Source organism: Prionailurus bengalensis, chromosome F2 (assembly GCF_016509475.1).
Source record: "Prionailurus bengalensis isolate Pbe53 chromosome F2, Fcat_Pben_1.1_paternal_pri, whole genome shotgun sequence".
NCBI classification, from domain to species: domain Eukaryota; kingdom Metazoa; phylum Chordata; class Mammalia; order Carnivora; family Felidae; genus Prionailurus; species Prionailurus bengalensis.
The window spans coordinates 12,425,993-12,444,916 of record NC_057353.1 but is presented as its reverse complement, the minus strand read 5'-3'; the positions used below and the strand labels follow the sequence as shown (position 1 = coordinate 12,444,916).

Sequence of the window (18,924 nt, the reverse complement as noted above, 5' to 3'; positions counted from 1 at the left end):
TGGTATAGGGGAGATGAAGAATAGTTAAAGTAACTGGTATTCATTGTCAAGATGAGGGAGTAATAGAAATTCGATGTGTAAAATGTTGGCTTTGTAAAATAGTTTGTAAGAAAACGGCATCTAGCTCTGCAATATGCAAAAACAAGAAATAGAATAAAGTCTTGAGCTTCACTAATTTTAAGGACTTAGGATTGTAAATGGAAAATAATGCTACGAACTATTCCCAGGATTGGAAGAAACTGCCAAACCCATCTCGTTCAACACCCATCTGATGTTAAAATTCCCTGTCTAGTAGCCTTACAAAAGCCGTTCAGAAAATTCCCTTGTTTCATGTCTCCTTTTCTAGTTCATCCCCACGCTCACAGCAATATGTCCTTACTATTCCCACCAACGAACTGACCAGGAAGATCATATAATTTATTATCCAAATTTAGACATGAGGGGTGCTAATAATAATAATAATGCTAGCACAATAGCTATAAACTGGGACAATTCTAAGCAAACCCAGAAAGATGGTCACCCTACTAGTGATGATATTTTTGTTCCTATATCCAATAGACAAATTTCAGTACTCTTTATGGGTGACCCCTATCAATATTTTATATTGCTGACTTCATCCTTCTTAAAACTCTCTCCCCCATTCTCCCACTCTCTTTCTCTAACTCCAGACACCGTGATTTTTCTTTTAGCCGTGTTGATCCCTGCTCCCTCTTCTCTTTCTGTGAACACTTTACTGGGTGTTTCCAGGATCTTGCCCCAAGATGTGACCGCCTACGTGTAATATAACTTCAGTCTATAGCTCTTTCTCGGTCTCCAGGCTACATATCCAACTGCCTTTTCAGCAACCTCACAGACACATCTTCTACACACCACAGACTCCATATGCTTAAACCTGAACTAACCATCGTTCCTCATCTTGAATTTGTCCTTCCACCTCCATCCCTTAGTGACTAATGTCACCTTCTGTGTAGCTTCCATTCTAAAAACCTGGGAGTCCACTATTATTCCACTCTCTCCCTTATTGCCCACTTCCAGACAATTACTTCCATAATATTTCTTAAATCTGCCCATTTTTTCCATCCAATCTCACACTGTCTATTTAGCCCTGCAACATTCTCCCTACGGCACCTTTGCTGCCAAACTTGCCCTTTTCTCATCCATTCTCTGTATTGTAATTGAAATCTGCTCATGTCATTCCTTGAATTGTCCAATTGTCCTAGGATAAAGTATAAAACTATGTAGTAAGGTTTTTAAGACGCTTCGCCGTGTGGTGCCTATCTCTCTCCAGATTCACCATCTGGCCAAGTAGCCACACGGAGTCACTTGACATTTCTCCTCACCTCTCAGGACCTTGACAAAGAATAACCACTGACGAACTCCTCTTTGCCCTTCAGGAGTCATCTTGGACATCACTTTCTCTAGGAAGCCTCCCTGACCTTCACAGGTCACTGGTAGCCTCACAGCCCTGACCGCATCATGTCACTGCCATTTTCCTCCCTCCCTTTTTCCTCTGAACTCTTTGTGGAGAAGAGCTGGATCCCACTCATCTGTGTATCCCCAGTACAGGGCCTGGCACAAAGAGTGTCAGCCCCATGGGTGGAGCACCTTTGTTACGCTCACCATCTATCCTCAGCACCTAACACAGTGTCTACTGGGGCATAGGTGCCCGAAAAGTATAGAGAGTAAATGCATAAAGAAGGTAGTCAAAGCATTGTTTCAATGAGTGAGTTGCTTCCCATTCTGTTGGATGCCTCTGGAATCATTTTCCTTAAATGACAGTGTTGCAGCTAACTTAATTTCCTAGGAGAATTTAGCCTAGGCACGTTGTACTTCAGATTACTGCCTCCTTGAAGCACGCTTGGTGATGGTCCCTGTTCCAAGCCATGGCACAGGACGTTTAGACAAGTCATAGCAATAGCTTGTCCCCTTCAGAAGATTTAAAGGTTCTGGGAGCAAGTTAAACACCTTACAGTTCAGGGAACTCTACAATGTTTCTGAAATAAATTACTATGGGTTCAAGGAGAGAGCGGAGGTTGCATTTTTCATGGCCTGCTTCCACACATAGCTATGCCTCCAATCTATAATAACTGAAATAAATTTGCTTCAATCTACATCTTTATTCTGTCCTCAGCATACAGTAGAAGCTTCTGGGGAGAGAACCCAAGCTAGGGTCGCTGGGTTTCATACTCAGGATGAAACAGATATTTTCCATTAAAGGCAAATCCTTCACTTCAGATCTCTGAATAAACTGCTACTTAAAGAACAACTTCAATTGATAATATTTAAGGTTAAAAATGCTATGCCGTTCAAGAACGTTCTCCAGGACGTGGCATTTCACTTGACTGTCATCTTCTGTTCAGGTGAAGGACTTGGTTCTCATTCAACTTTTCTAAATTTGTCAAACAAGTATAAAGGGATACATTGGACTTGGTATCACATGAAATAGGAGTCGTTTTCTGTCCTAGAGGTGTGAATAATAACAAGAGCTTTAATTTCCAATTTATTATAACTGTAGTTATTATGTCCCAGGCACTTAATACTCTCTATTTATATATTACATTCTTTAATCTTTACAACTGTATGAGAAGAGTATATTATTGTCTGCATTTTTCAGGTGAGGGAACTGAGGCATAGAGAGGTAAAATGAGTTTCCCAAGGTTACACAGCTACTAACTGGCAGATATTGGATTCAAGACCAAGTAATCTTTCTCCAGTCCCATGCTCTTTTCTACTGTGTCGTTCTGCCTCTTATGTGTAGCAAAGAGGTTCTAATATTTACTACTTAAGAGCTGTGTGACCTTCAGTGAGTCACCTTCCCTCTCAGAACCCTACTGTCCTTTACTAAAATTCCTTCTAGATTTACCACTCTACAAGCCTAAATGTGCTGAAGGAGTTGACAGACATTCTTCGGTAGCCTAATACCATACCTTACAGAAGTCTAGTGTTGTCCTTGTTTCTTCGCCAGAAGATGACTAAAGCTGTTTAAAAAATCTAGCTGTCGATGCCTTTTCCAGCTGTCGCAAACTTTTGCTCTTCCTTTATGTATTTTCCTTTGGCTAAAATGCCAGATCAAAGATCTTACCATTCTATTTGAAGGATTGATATTTTGCCATGCCTAGCAGAGTGCGAAACATGATCTGGGGACTGAAATGTGCTTGATAATCAAAAAGGGTACTTGAGGGAGATGCATGTGGGCCTCAGAAACAATCTTTCCCATTGCTGTTTGGGTCCCAAATGATTCTTTTTTTAGACATTGTTACAGATACATGGAGAGTAACTCACCATGTGCCCTAAGGAGCCCAACATAGGAGCTAACTTCCACTTCTAACGCATGTTTTTTCTAATAAACTACACATTTAAGTAGTAGTATTTTGTATGAGAGAGAGAAAAGAAGAATCTTTGTATCGTGATATTTGAAATCATGGCATCCATAGATTTAAGATTCTCACCTCCTCTCAAGTTTCCATTAGAAAAGATCTATTTGTGTATTCCCTTATGCAAAATTCAGTGCACGTGCGCGCGTGCGTGCACACACACACACACCTATAAACATATATCCTAGTATTTATGAACTAAAGAATCCAGGTGGAAAAGTCATTTCAGAAAGCAAAATAATTGAAATAAAATTGATTTTGGTTATTTTATAATTTATTACTTTCATTTATTTCATTATCTTCAGAAGCACACATTAAATATAAGCCAATAACCAGATCTTGTCTACAGACTATGTACATGTGTATGTATTATCTCAAAGCATTTTACACCAATTGTCTTTCTTCATTGTTACAGTGATACTGCAAGAAGTAGAAGAAAAAGAATTCTTTAGGAGATGCTGAGGACCATGTGAACTGATGTAGGTAAAAGTGCTTTGGAAATAAAAAGCTCCATTTTACACTTACTGTAATCTTGTTGATACCGTAATTTTGTTGTTTCCAGGTGAATAAAAAGATACTGAGTCTTAGAACAACTAAGCACTGGTCTTAAGTCAGATAATAAACTAATGTTAAAAACTCGGGGCATGAGGAAACAAATATTTGTTGAGTACTTATTATGTGCCTACAGCTTTGATGTTCTATGATCTCATCTCCACACCAGCCTTTAAAGCCGGGTTGTTAATTATTATATGAGAGGATAAATCTGAGGTTTAGATAGATTAATTATAGCTAGAAGAATGAAGATTCACACCTCAGTCCACCTGACATAAAGCCCATGTTCTATCAATGACCTTGCCCTGCCACTCAGTGTAGGTGATTTCTCTACACCACTTGTGCCCTCACAATGACTCACTCACACAACAGGCACACACCCACACCCCACCAGTCCTAAGGAAGATCATTTAAAGGATGTTGTAAAGTTGGCCAGATCTGGGGAGGAAAGAGTATATTGTTGTCACGACCAGAAAGATAAAATCTATGAAGCCTAGATACTGTTGGAAATATAAGAACATCGATAAATAATGAAAATACTTCAAATATTTATTGCATTGGGATGTTCTTGGTAATACAAAGAACCCTTCTAAGTACACATAAATTTAAATTAATATAAATATAAGTGAGAAACTATACCCACATTTGTTTTTATGAGAAAAAAATGAAAAATGAATCTCAGAGATAAAACTTTCCACATGAAAGTCTAATCAACTACCTCATTCATTAGTAGGTGTGAAAATTATGTTTCCAGATTTTAAATGAATATTGAATTAAGTTAACCCCAATGACTCTTCACCTTTCTAAAATCTCACTTCAAAATTTTTAACTATGTTTTTCCCCTAGGAATGTGGAAAGGAATTTTTATACTGAATGAAATAAAAATAGATGCTGCTGATACATCTAGACAAAAATTGAAAATCACAGTGAGCAAAAATCTTTTTTTTTTAAGTACAACTGTATTTGAAATCTTTTCCGAAAGATGATAAGCTCCCTTACTGCCAGTGGCACCTACATTTAATCTTAGAGGCTGGCTGATTATAATATTCTTTGGTGCTAAATAGAAAAGAGTCTTTTTTCCAAATGATGAATTTGAAACTGACCATTAGGGCTTGTATGACTTCTCTGCATAAGTACTGGCAAAAGAACATAAATCCTGGGAGTAACAGAATGGTTCCTAGCCCATCAATGTTCTCTCAAACATTACCCAACTTGCAGTTATGAACTACTTATATCAGGGGCAGGGAGAGAAGTCTAGAAGGATAAAAGGGAGACCTTTAATCATCTGAAAGTACAGTGTGACCAGAATTTAGCCCCTGGCTCACGGTCAAATGTCCATCACCTTTAGCTCAATCTTAGCCCAGGGCTTACCCTTGCCATATAAATATTCATTGTGTTGACTCCATTGGCACCCTTTAAAATAGCAACTAAGCACACAGTCATCTTCTCCCATTTGCTCTTGCCCACAAGAAAGATTAAGAGTAAATTGGAATGAGTTCCATCAGAGTAGAGACACTGGGAACTTGTACCCAAAATAAATGCCAGGTCAGAATTAGAGTAGTCTGGGACGCTGAAGATGGACCTTTTGACAGACGATTGTGACCTTTGTTCTAGAACAAGCTATACGACTTTTGTTCTTTTAGTTTGCTTTGGGAAAAATAATTCAAGGAGTTGATGGAAAAGACAACTTGTAAAGAAGGCATGGGGTTTTTCTGCCTCTTCACTGTAGAAGGGTATTTAGCTGAAGTAGTGTTTACCTTATACCTCACTGTATGTTAAATAAAGACAATCTACAGGGAAAAATGTATTAAGATGTAGAAAATTAGACTAGAACTTTTTCTCTGCTATTAAACTATCCCCATAAGAAGTCACTGGCAGTCAATGCCCCAATTTAAAATTTAATTTTAGTTGTGCTTCTTAGGAGTATCAGCAGGAGGGAAAGGAAAAAACAAACAAACATGTGACTCTTCTCTCATCAAGGGAAGAGGGTATTTCTCTAAGAATAGACTCTTTAGAGGAAGAGGATCTGGAAAAACGTAAGAAAGGCAGGGTTCACCCAAAGATGGCCACTAAAGCCACTTGCTTTCTTTTCCTCTCTGTTTTCCCCAGCATTCTATGTGACTGGGACCCTTCTAGATGTGATTAGGCAGATGATGTTGGCCACAGGAATCAAAGTTAAGAAAACTTCAAGGTCAACATAGAACACAACAAGGTGCATAAGGGTGAGGTGGGAAGAAAGGGGTTATTTGTATAACTTTCTCCTCAACTACAGTTATAATTTCTAAGCTGTTATTGTCTTGGATCCCAGGATGGTTCTTGTTTTGTTTTAGTATGAGTGCCATTATTTGTTAGTCAGATATTAAGGTGGGAATGTTTAAAAAGAAGGAAATTGTTTGTTGTCTTTACTTCTCAAAGTGTGGTCCATGGATCAGCAGCATCAGCAGGACCCAGGAGCTTATTGGGAATACAGGATGTCAGTACCCACCTAGACCTGCTGAACGGGTACCAGAATTCCCAAGCAATTTGTATGTACCTTGTTTGGGAAGCACTGCTCAAGAGGATTTGCAGTGAATCAAAAGGATTGAGAAGGTAGGTTAATTACCTGTGAGGTCAAGCTCACCCTGTCTGTGAAAAACAGTGCTACTGTGTCCAACAGGAGACTAAAAGCACATCCAGTGTCTCACTCCTTTTGGAATACCAATGCTCATAAAAGTTTGTCAGATCACTCACTCCATTAATTGTACATGTGCTTGTGTGCTCTATATGTAAACAGAAAACAATGAAGAAAGGAAGGAGTGGGGTAAGCAAGAAATGCTAAGAGAAAGGAAGGGAGAAAAAGAAGGAAGAGAGAGAAAAAGAGGAGAATCTCATGTTTTGTTTATTTTGTGTTATTCTGATCACACATCAGACTAGAGTTCTCTTACTCATAAAACCTATGATGGGAGCCCTTCCGCCATTCCCAGGCCCAGGACTTCCCTTCCTCCCAAACTACAACATAATGAACACTGAATACACTATGTAACTTAAGACATATAAAGGTATGGAGCTTTAGGCAAGACATTTGACCAATAACAGAAGCTGAATTGACATGATGTGATTTTAAGGAGAAGAGGTGGAGAAGGTTGGCTTACATAATATCAATAAATTGGAGATGTGGTTAAAAGGGTCCAGAAGACAAGAGCAATCATCTTAAAACACATATGGGGAATATTCCTGCTGGCTCAGAAATCAGGAAGAAGAAAGGCTCATAGAAAGTTAGCTGCCTACACAGAAAACTTTCTCATACCGAAACATGTCCATGAAAAGGGAGAGCACCTGGCCAGAGAAGAGATGATAAAGGGCTGTGAAGGGGAGCAGAGGTAGTGAACAATAATGAACTTATTAACTGAATAAATGAAAGGTGTTTGAGGGAAGGTGAGTGTCCAGTTGATTTCCACATCCATGAAGAATCAAACCAAAGACAAACTTCGCTTTAGCTAAGACAAACTTGGATAAAAAGGTAAGCATGGTTCTGTCTAGAGAGATACAACACTTGGGATTGATGTTAGGGGGTTACAGACTTGCAGCAATTCACATTGTGGATCTTCTCCTGAAACAAATTTATTCCACTGAAATCTGGATAAGATGAACAACGATCAAAATTATCAAAATTTGGGAGAAGGGTGTAATGTAGGAAAAGATCTCTCTTGGCAATGTTGAGGGGTATTTCTGGGCTGACTACATGGGACCAAACTTCGTAGTTTTTATATTCGTTTTGCTATGTTACCTCCTGCCTCAGTAACTATGTAACAGGAAAGGAGAGAAGATCCAAATAAGTCTGAATCCATTTACTAAGGATGACTCTGCTTTGAGGAAGTGTGTGTAAAGTCATGAATAGACTTCTCAGGGTTAATAAGGTGTCTTTTTGTAAAGCTTGCAAAAGTGAGAAGACACCACTAGCTCTGAAGAGTTCCTGAGTCCCCCGTTTGGGAAATAAAAATTTACCAGCTTTGCACTCCATGATTCCAAAAGGATGTGCCCTTTGTGAACATGTCTACAAAAATGTATGATGCCACTGTGATGGAAAATATGTCTTCTGTTCACCTTTAAATTTTTTTTTTTCAACGTTTATTTATTTTTGGGACAGAGAGAGACAGAGCATGAACGGGGGAGGGGCAGAGAGAGAGGGAGACACAGAATCGGAAACAGGCTCCAGGCTCCGAGCCATCAGCCCAGAGCCTGACGCGGGGCTCGAACTCCCGGACCGCGAGATCGTGACCTGGCTGAAGCCGGACGCTTAACCGACTACGCCACCCAGGCGCCCCTGTCTTCTGTTCACCTTTAGATCCATTATAAAAATGAGAATGTTATGTTACTGAAAATACGAAAAAAGTGAAATAGCCCTTAATAGAAGAAAGAATAAAAGAAGCAGCCAGGATAGGAGCACTCTATAAAAATTAATAAGCCTAGCATAATATTTCATCAGAGAAAGGCATCACTTCTGAGACAGATGCCTGTAAATCTCACCGAAGCAGCATTGTTTTGAATTTTCCCCAACCTCAGGAAATTGTATTAAGCACAGGAAGGCAGCAGCATTAGAGGCACTGGATTCCTGGCCTGAGTTTCTGTTTTGAAGCAGCTAGAACAGGCAATATGTACACTTTAAAAAATTATCTGGGATGAACCATTCTTTGCAAACAGATAAGGGTATATTAAGAATCTTGTTTCTTTGGGATGTGAGGGGTCTTTTTTTACTGTGGATATTACCAATCTAAAGACAGTATATAAATGAGCAAATATTTCACCAAATATTTTCACTAGTTTTTTTAGTTTGAGTTCAAAAGTGAGTGAATTTTAGAGGCAAATTGAATTATGCCAGTATTTATGTAATTAATAGCGGCAAGTACCTTTTGACAAAATCTACTCTTCTTCATTCCAGAAGAGTATTTGGTGTGAATTTTTCCTCAAAACTTCTTCCAGAAGATACTTGTTTTTGACTAGCTTTATTTTTGACAAAATGAGCAAGCCAGTTTAGACAAAACTTGCTTTATTGACTCTTTTTTTTTTTTAAGGAAAGCAGAATAAATGTACAAGAGTGATTTTTAAATAAGCCTTCTCTGTGCTCTGGTTTAAACTTAATTGTTTAATTAAGACATTATTTTCATATGAAAACACGATCCATTTCATTTTTAATTAAGATGTTATTTTGTTATTTTTATGAAAAATAATTTGCAAACAAAAAAACCCACCCAATACTTTGCTCTTCAGTAATAATTGATTAAATGGGTATTCATTGAAAGATTTTCATTTCTGACAGGCTCAAGTTCTTATTTTCTGATGTTTGTTAACTCTTATAAAAGAGATGATCCTGGATAAATTAAAGAGGTGCTATGACTTGGGTTTGGACCTTCCGGATATTTGAAAGATGTTCCAACTTCCCTTCAGCTGAGATAGAAAATGATAGCACTCTAAAAGCAGAGCCCAGCAGAACATAGTTACATAAAATGCCTTTTCAATTTTTGCACTCTATTACCCTTTACTATTATGGGAAAATGGTGTTATCGCCTGATTACTGAGAAAGCACACAAAAATCTCGCCTTCCAAATCCGAGTCAGTCCTTGACTAGTGATGAACAAAGACAGGCCATCTGCTCTGAATATCATTACTACTTTGGCCTTTTGGCCAAGGGATCTATCTTCTCTGCCTCAAAGAGAGGTTTAAAGGTTGGAAAACCAAAATGAAATAACTAGACAGGAAGAGACCCTGGAACAAATAGCACTTTCCAATGAGAGCCACATTTGTTAGGTTATCATCATCAACATTTTAATTTTTACTCTGGCCACAGAGTTCATCTTTGGGGGTCTCCATTTTACAAAACATTTCCGTAAAAAACTTAATTCCAGAGTTTCTGTAATAAACGCTTAGGAAGGCAAATTGGCGTGTGGGTGAATATGAGTCATCAGTCACCCCCACCCTGCTTCCTGGTGATTCTCCATTGGAAAACCAGAAACACAGATTGAGCTTACATATCTGTTTTGCTGGAATAACACTATACCCCAGGCCATGTTAATTTGCTGAACTAACTAAAACAGCCCCTAATCTGCTGAAAGGCAGCTGGCTAACTGCTGGTGTCTGGCAAGTGCCCCATCTGTCCCCCTGTTCAGGGTCTCTCTCTGTCCTGGCTTCACTTTCCCTTTCTCTCAAGCAGGCGTCTCTTTGTTTTCAAGGGTGTTGTACACCTGAACTTTCCTTCCTGCGCCTGAAAACTTGGGTTCTTTTGCTCTACCCTGAGGACCTCGGGCTTTGTCTAAGTGACAAGACACAGTTGTGTGGACTGTAGTTACGGCGCTGGTGATGGTGGAGATCATGACGGTGATGGTGGAGAGATGGGGGTGCTGATGGTGTAAGGGAGCGCAGGCTGAGCGGGCGCCCGGAGGAGGAGGATGGACCGCGAAGGCGTGGAAAGTGGGGTGCGGGAGGGATGGAGTGCGGAGGGATTGCAGATGGGAGCTGTCCACGCACCGAAGTGCTGAAACGCCGCAGCCATGGCATCGCAAGAGCTGGGGGGAAAGGCGGGGAGGCGCTGCAAATACAGAAGGGAGAAAAAAGGCAACAAATACCTTCATACAGCCGCTCAGCCTTGCTTTAGGAATGTGTTTCTGCAGGTGTCCTCGCTGCTGAGCTGAGTGGGTGAGATCCCCTATTCTGGCAGGTTCGGGCTCAGATTTCTCTAGAAAGCTGTGAATGAGAGCCCCGGCTCCACGGGGCTGTGATTTTGGTAGGAGGCGTGTGCGCCGGAGACTCTGTCCTTCTATACCAAGCCTGGCTTTCCCCTGGGTCCTAAGTGCCTCCGCACCGCTGCTTTCCCCCGTTCCATCAAGACAATACCAAGAATTACTGTAATTTTGTAACACCTGGGACAAAAAGTACAGGAACCATCACCCCCGACCCCAACTACCACCAATCTTAAAAACAGAATCTTTCAGATTAATGCAACCTCTGAAACGGACCCGTGTGTGTGTGTGTGTGTGTGTGTGTGTGTGTGTGTGTAGATTTAACAAATGAAAAAGTATCACAAACCTATATGGAAAAGCACAGATTATTTTATTAACAAATGGTAGTGAGAAAATAAACAACTTGGAAAAGGCTCAAATTAACCCTCACCGCACCAGAATTAGCTACACAAAGATTAAAGAACTAAATAAAAAATAAAATTATTTAAAAAAATAAACTAGAAGAATATAAGAAATATTTTACTGATAAAGAAGGGTTTTTTTTAAGAATAAGAGGACTAGAAGCAATCACCACCCCCAAAATACCAATAAGATTGAATGCATAAGAATACTCTCAAATGTAAATTATCATAAAAGCATAAGTATAAATGACCATTTGGAAAAACTGCAACAGATACATGTTTCATACAGAAAATATCTCATATATCAAAAGAAAAGTTCTTATGGCTTAAGAGGAAACAAGAGGAAGAGCAAATGACAAAGAATTCACTAAGGAAAGGTAAGTGTGTACTAAACCTATTTTAAAACATCGACCTTACCAGTATACAGATATGTAATTTAAAATAACACCAAGGTGCAGTTTGGGCTGAGGTTGTAAGTCTACTTAATGTCCCACACTGTTACAACAGTAACAATACTATAATAATAGTAAGAAAATGTAACATTTGTATAGGCCTATTTTGCAACATACATCCAGTATCATAAAATATGCACACATATACACCAAGTAATTCCACTTTATGTAACTTCTCCTAATGATATAATCAGATATGCAGATAAAAATTTATGTACATAAATTTACATAAAGATTTATGTATATAAATTCAATTTATAATCATAAAGTTTGTCAAAAATAATAAAAACATTAACATTGTATATAGCCTGTTATATTCGTGGCTACTAAAAACTTATTTTTGAAAACTATTAGCAACACAGAAAAATGCTCAGAAAATAGTAACAAAAAGCAAAATACCAAATACAGTACTCTCCTCCTGCCCCAAATATCAAGTTGGTGAGCTCATAGGATAGCACAGTGAGATTATAGGTAAATTTGCTTTTTGTCAAGTTGGACAAGTTGCTTTTCTTCCTTGTGGTTATCTAAAGTTTCTATATTTACTAAAAGAAGAAAACTTATGAAATATCCGAAAGCAATCTTTTACTATATATCTCATGGAAGGTTTGAAGTTATCAGAATTCTTCCAACTATGATGTAGCATCATATATTTATTTATGTATCTGTTTACTGTATCTCTCTTCAATAGAATGTTAACACCATGTGTTAGAAATTTTTGTTTTGTTTACTACTACTGCTTCTCAAGCATCTAGAAGTGTGCCTGGAACATCAGAGGAGTCAATAAATATTTGTTGAATAGATGAATAAATGATGAATGAATGAATAAATGAATGATGAACCCTCCCACATATAGATGTATTTTTAAATATTTTATAAAGTTATGAATTTCATATAGAAAGTTATTCAAAAAGGTATACCACCCCAAAATGATCTGAGGTTGCTGCTGAGTTTTGATTACAGATAAATGAGCTCAATTAAAGGTGCATCTTCTAATATATATCTAATCATGGACATGACTTACAAAGTGGCATCAACTGTGAATTTTTTTTTAAGAAAGTTTTCTCTCATTCCCACTCTAATATTCTTTTCTTCTTGAGCTCATTCCTTTTAAAAACTTTGTAAACTTTTTCCTCCTGAGATGTTAATGTTAATTATGCTGTGCCTCTTCCTCCTTTTCTCCTTTCTATAACCACTTACAGAAATAGTTACCCAGGGGCCAGGTGAAGAATTGCCACAGCAGGGAAGTAGGATGCACAGAGAACTTGGGGCTGCTCTTACGCTTCAGCTAGAAGTAGCACACATCTTTTCTGCTCATAGCCCATTGGCCAGAACAAGACACAGGGCTCTGTGAACGGCAAGGGAGCTGGGAAGTGTGGGCAAACACAGGACTATTTGGTGAATATCAATGTTTCTCTGACAGTCTACCCCTGTGGTTACTAAAAATATCTTAACTCCCTTCCTAACACTCAACCCATCTACAAAGAGTCCTTTACTCTCTTCATCTGGCTCCAAGTTCCAGACCTCTTAATTTTATGCCATTGTTTTATCTCTACTACATATCCAGATGTGCTTCTCTTGTTCTGGAGATGTATAAATAAAAATGTAAACTATTTGCGGTGCCTCCCCCCAACACCCCTAAGAGACAACGTTAGAAGAGAGACTGGATAACCACAAAAAACATGCCCAGTCAGAAAGACAAGGGTGATACCTGGCAGTCACTGAGCCCAGCAATTCTGAAATCACACTGGACACGTGGCAAAGACCTCCTAAGCAGGCGTGAAAAGGTTTTTGATTAGGGCCTTACACTGGTCTCTGGAAAAGCTTCCTACTCCTTTGTTCTCCATGACCTCTGGCATCAAAGTTTAAGAGGCTTTTGAGTGTGTGTGTGTTTTTCCATTATACTCCTTGGCCACATCCAAAATAGGAATTACAGAATATGCCCTCAGTTGAAATTGAGTTTCTAATTTAGGTTCAATTTCTGTTTTATTTGGGTTACAGCACACACCAAGTTCCTTGAGTAGCAATATGCACTCAAAAGAACCCCACACAACCACATAATGAAACATTTATAAATTCCAGTATTTCTTTCCTACAAGTCTAAATGTGTAAGCAAGCTCTAAAAGGTGGGAAAGCGATATACAAGATAAATCTCTGAATTGGTCAGCCTTTCTTGGGCTTGACCACTATCAGATGTTTTCTGCTCATGGACATTTCAATATTTCTTGGAGCCATTCAAGAAGCCAGAATCAAGGGTTACTCCAAAACAAGCAGGCTGCTGGTTTCTTCCAGCCGGGACCTGTATGGCATTGATAGAGCTTACATTCTAACTGGTCCAAAGTGACAACATTCAGAGTTACATCATTAAACTGGAATGTTCCTATATTGCAATATTCTAACCTATCCAGAGCACTGTGGCCATATGGTTATCAAAGCAGTGTTTCCTTTGGGGTGACATTTAAAAAGTTTAAGGTCAAATTAAGTTCACATCTAGCCAATTTCACGTGTAAGGTGGTTACAAATGGGATGAGGCATGCTTTGAAACATACATACCTCAACTTCTTTAGAGGATACAGTTTTTCAACCAACTCCCTTCCCATTGGAGATTGGGGGCCAAAGGGTTATTTCAATTCTCTAAGGCTCACACTGCAAGTTCATAGTTTCCGTGAAAGTATAAATTCCCTGAAGACTTTAGAGGTATATTGCCTGTCTGATTTCATCAGTGCTATGTTCCAGTATACACATCATGGTTCTTTGGAGACATATATCTCAGATCTGCTATATTTATTTGCTTTTTCAGCTCCAAACCTCTCTTAATGTATTTGAGCCCTTTTGGAGTAAGTGATAAAGCCAAATCCTGTATCTGATCTTTTCCTTGAGAAGTCCTAAACCATTGAGGTTTTAAGTAAGCATGAAGGTGACATCCTAAATCAGGTTCTTGCTAAAAATATTTGGTTTTCATTGACTTTTCCCAAATGCTTTATTAATCTTATCTTTTTCTTGGGGAGCAAAAATTAATTGGCTTCTCCAGCATGGCAAGTTCTTGGATTTCTGGGCATCACTCCTTTTTTTTTTTTTAATTTCTACTTATAAAATCAGTCACTTCTTATTTTACTATGTTGCTAAGTGCAGCAAATAATAACCAGGACATATTACTAACACTTAGTTTTTCACACACTTTCTCCTAGGATGGGAATTTGTTAAGAATACAGTCTTACCCCTAAGTTACTACAGGTGACAGTTTTACCAAATGGTTTACCACTGCGTAACATGGATTGTTATCTTTCCTACCTTCAATATCAGCCTCCTAATCATGTGTTGCCAACTCTTAAGTCAACACTACACAATTCATTCTTTAATACAGAACTCCACTTCCAGGAGGTGATAGTGATAATAAATAAACCCAAAGATCTCAGAGGTTTAATACAACAAAGTTTGATTTCTCATACTGGAGGTTCAGTGCTAGTTGGCAGAGAGATAGGGTTTAGGGGATTTAGAAGGGCTCTGCTACACAAAGTTAGGCTTTGGAAAGATGCATCATTTGCAAATCTGTCATGATAGGGAGAACAGATACATGGGAACTCACACTTAATCCTATTGTTGGAACCTGGAAGTGACATATATCATTTCTACTCATAACTTATTGACCAGAATAAATCTTTGGTCTTAATTGACTGCACAGAGCTGGGAACAGTAGGGGCAGTATTTGATGTGCAGTAAAATTTAATAGGAAAATGCAAACAATCTCACTTCCATTCTTGAGAGACTAAACACAAAGAACTAACGATGCATTATTATGTACTGATACTCATCCCAGCGAATCACTGTACGGGACCAAACAGCAGGCAGTGCACAAGGTTAGGAGCTCTTGACAGAAAGGAAGAGTAAAGTAATTCAACCTGTAATGAATGTCTACTATGTTTTAAAAAGGAAGCAGAGCCACTGCTATCAGGATTATTATTTCTATGACTTGAAAACAAAAGAGCTCAGTAATCAACATCCACATGATTGAAGAAAGAGCATGAGATCTGGAAATAGAAGTTTGGTTTAGGTCTCTGCCTCTTACTGGCTGTGGGATCTCAGGCCAATGACTATAGTAAACACGTGTTTTCTGACTGGCCAATACTCCTTTGTAGGAGCTCCTTTTACTGGTACCTAATAGTTCTGTCCAGACCAGGTCGTGGGAAGGCACTTGACCCTGGTCAATCACTGCTGCAGAGCGTCACTGTGGATAAAGGAGGAAGGGGTGGAGCCAGTGAGAGTTTGGACACGTATGGAGATTGAGTCTTACAGGTCCCATTTCTTGTCCCAGGGTCTTGGTTCCTACATCTCTTCCTTCAATCATCTGAGCCACAAGAACCAGTCCATCAAGTTCATTTGAAGTAGGTTTACATCATTACTATTAAATGATTCTATTTAATTCTACTGACTTCTCTAAAATCGTTTGAGGAGATCTTACTCGTCAGACCATAATTTCCCTATGAGACCTAGTCCCATGAGGAAAGTCTACCTCCCAGAAAATAGGAGCCCTTGGTGAATACCCAATCTTGGGGGAAGGAAATGAGAAGTAGTGAGTTTAACTGGCATTACCCATAGTAGGATTTGCCTATGAGACTTCTTACCATGTGGCCAGATGACTTTGGAGAATCCTAATCTTTTCTACAGGAATCTCCCCCTTTGTTAGGGCAAAAAGAGACAGTTAAGTACTAAAAACCAAATGCTTTCATTCCCAACAAACCTCTCTAAGATGTAAGTACATTTTGGGGATGGTTATTCATTACATCATAATAACCATTCTAGCATCTTTCAGATTGCAAAGAACAGATCTACATGTCATTTACTTTATCAGATGGGAGCTTAAGTATGCACAGTTTATAATAACAGTAATAAAAGTAATAGCTAAAATTTACAAAGCTTTTTGTATAGGTACACAATATAGTAAGAACTTTACAAGCAATATGTCATTGACTCCTTACAGCAATCCCATGAGGGAAGTACATTTATTGCCCTGATTTTACCAGGGAAACTGAATTATAAAGAGGTTAAATAAAGAGGTTAATTCAGGCCTGAATTATTTGGGTGACTGGGAGCATAAGCCACATCTGTTCCCAAGGTCAGTGCTCTTAACCACCATTTTACTGTACCGTATGAATCCCAAAAGAGTTGGATGATCAGGCCTCTGGGGGAACTAAAAGATATATTTCAGTGTTGCTCCTGTGCTCCTATAATCAGTGTCTCTATTGATTTCTCCCTGTACTTCTACAGATGCTTCTTTCTTCTTCTTTCTACTTCATGACTTCTGCTACTTGTGCCTTATGTCTACGACCCCCTTTCTCTGTGTCTTACCCCACATGACTTACTGAGGTTCTGAGTATTGCATTCAAACTGTCTTAGAACCACAATATGATTGGCTCACTTAGTCATTATCAGGTGAGGAGTGTCCTCTCAGGTAAAATGGCTGTCCCATTGCTAGTTGCCTTTTGCTCAAGACAAGCTCTGTTCTAACTGGTTATGTCCAGGGCTGATGATAGGATGACATAATTTTAACATAACAAAGAAAGTATGGCAGAAACATGGAAAGGAATGGACTGGTGAGTGGAAAGGCATTCTCCATATTAGCCTGCTAGGGCTGATAACACAGTATCACAGAATGGATGACTTCAACAACAGAAATTTATTTTCCCACAATTCTGAAGGCTAGAAGCCCAAGATTAAGATGCTGGCAGGGTTGGTTTCTCATGAGATCTTTCTCCTTAGCTCACAGACAGTGCCTTATCACTGAGTCCTCACATGGCTTTCTCTCTGTCCTTGCACACTCCTGGTGTCTTTGACTCTTCTTATAAGGACACCAGTCATATTGGATTAGGGACCCATCTAAGTTGGCTTTAATTATCTTCTTAAGGGTTATATCTTCAAAGACAGTCACACGGGGGAGCAGAGCTTCAACAAATGTATTTGGGGGGCAGGGACACAATTCAGTTTTTAATACCCCCAAACTCCTTTTCTTGCCCTCTGGGTCACGAATAGCTCTGTAATTATCCTTCTCATTGTCACACAGTTCAAAAATTAATGCTGACTTTCAGCATACGGGAAAATCCACATTTCATTGGTACTTTCTGGAAATTTTTGTAATGATGCTGTTGATTCTGCTCAAGAGAAGGAAACTGCAGAATCAATACACAAGTACAAGTCTCTGGGTAGTTTTGGGGAGTCTCTATCATTGTCTCTGAGACTGCAAAACACATGCATTTCTCAAGCGAGGGTAAATGCCATTTAAAGGAGAAAACTATAAAATCTGCATATGCATATTAATAAGTAAATAACTGCTTATAAGGGCTAATGTATTTTAAAGTATATGATAAAATATACTCTAGAACTTTCATTTATTTTTTGAGCTGTTTTATTTACAAATGGGGCTTTTATTACAACTAATTAAGCAAAGTCCCAGGGAAATTCATATCTAGTTTCTTTTAAAAAATAATGTTACTGAGGCGCCTGGGTGGCTCAGTTGATTGAGCTTCCAACTCTTGATTTCAGCTCAGATCATGATCCCAGGGTCATGGGATTCTCTCCCTCTGTCCCTCACCCCTGCTCATGCGTGTGTGCTCTTTCTGTCTCTCCAAAATAAAATAAAAATAAATAAATAATTTTTCTTTAAAATACGTGCTATTTAGGGAGGAGCCAAGATGGCGAAACAGCATGCAAGATTTTTGTGTGTCTCCGTCCATGAAATTCAGCCAGACCAACACTAAACCATCCTCCACACCTAGAAAACTGATTGGAGGATTAACACAACAATCTGCACAACCTGAACCACAGAATTCAGCAGGTATGCGGCGCGGAGAGGTGAACTTGGGGAGAGAGAAGCCGGCGGCGGGCAGGGAGCCGCTTTTGCAGGCCGAGAGAGGACAGAGACTGGGGGGGGGGGGGGGGGGGGGGGGGCGGGCGGAGAATACGGGAAAAGCACCCCTCCCCAAAAGCAGCTGGAGAGAAAGTGGAAAATTGGAAACAGCCGCAGGGACTGAACTAAAAAGGGAGAAAAGAGAAAGGAGGTGGTTTAAATTCCATTAAGACTGTAAACAAAGGGAGCGCAGCCTGCAACTCCGCAGTTCCATACCTGGCAGTGCTCTGGTGGGAAGGGCGAATCCCAGTGGGGTCCGGGAGGTGCTCAGGCCACACGGGGAGAAGTGGTTCCACTGCTGGAAGGACATTTGGCGGAGACGGTTGAAGCCACCTGGTCCCGGCAGACCCCGGAAAACGGCCACAGTCGCTGGTGCTGGAACAAGGTCGTCGAGGGTGAAGCCCGCTGCCAGGCGTGTGTTGTGATTTTCCATAATCCCTGAGATGCTGCTGCTACACCATCTCGCGACCTTTTTCTGGGGCGGGCTGGCACCTGGCCGCAGTCTCAGGGCTCCGGCAGCAGCAGGGTCCCACA

The 18,924-nt window shown here is 39.6% G+C and overlaps 1 protein-coding gene across 1 annotated transcript in view; it reads right to left on the bottom strand.

Annotated features, from left to right (window-relative positions):
- The window catches only part of CLVS1 (clavesin 1), a 174,716-nt gene extending 164,004 nt beyond the window's left edge, over positions 1-10,712 (bottom strand). Inside the window, exon 1 of the mRNA XM_043601136.1 lies at positions 10,526-10,712. The gene's annotated coding sequence lies outside the window, so the exon portion shown is untranslated. The remainder of the gene's footprint in view (positions 1-10,525) is intronic.
- Between the last annotated feature and the right edge of the window lie 8,212 nt (positions 10,713-18,924).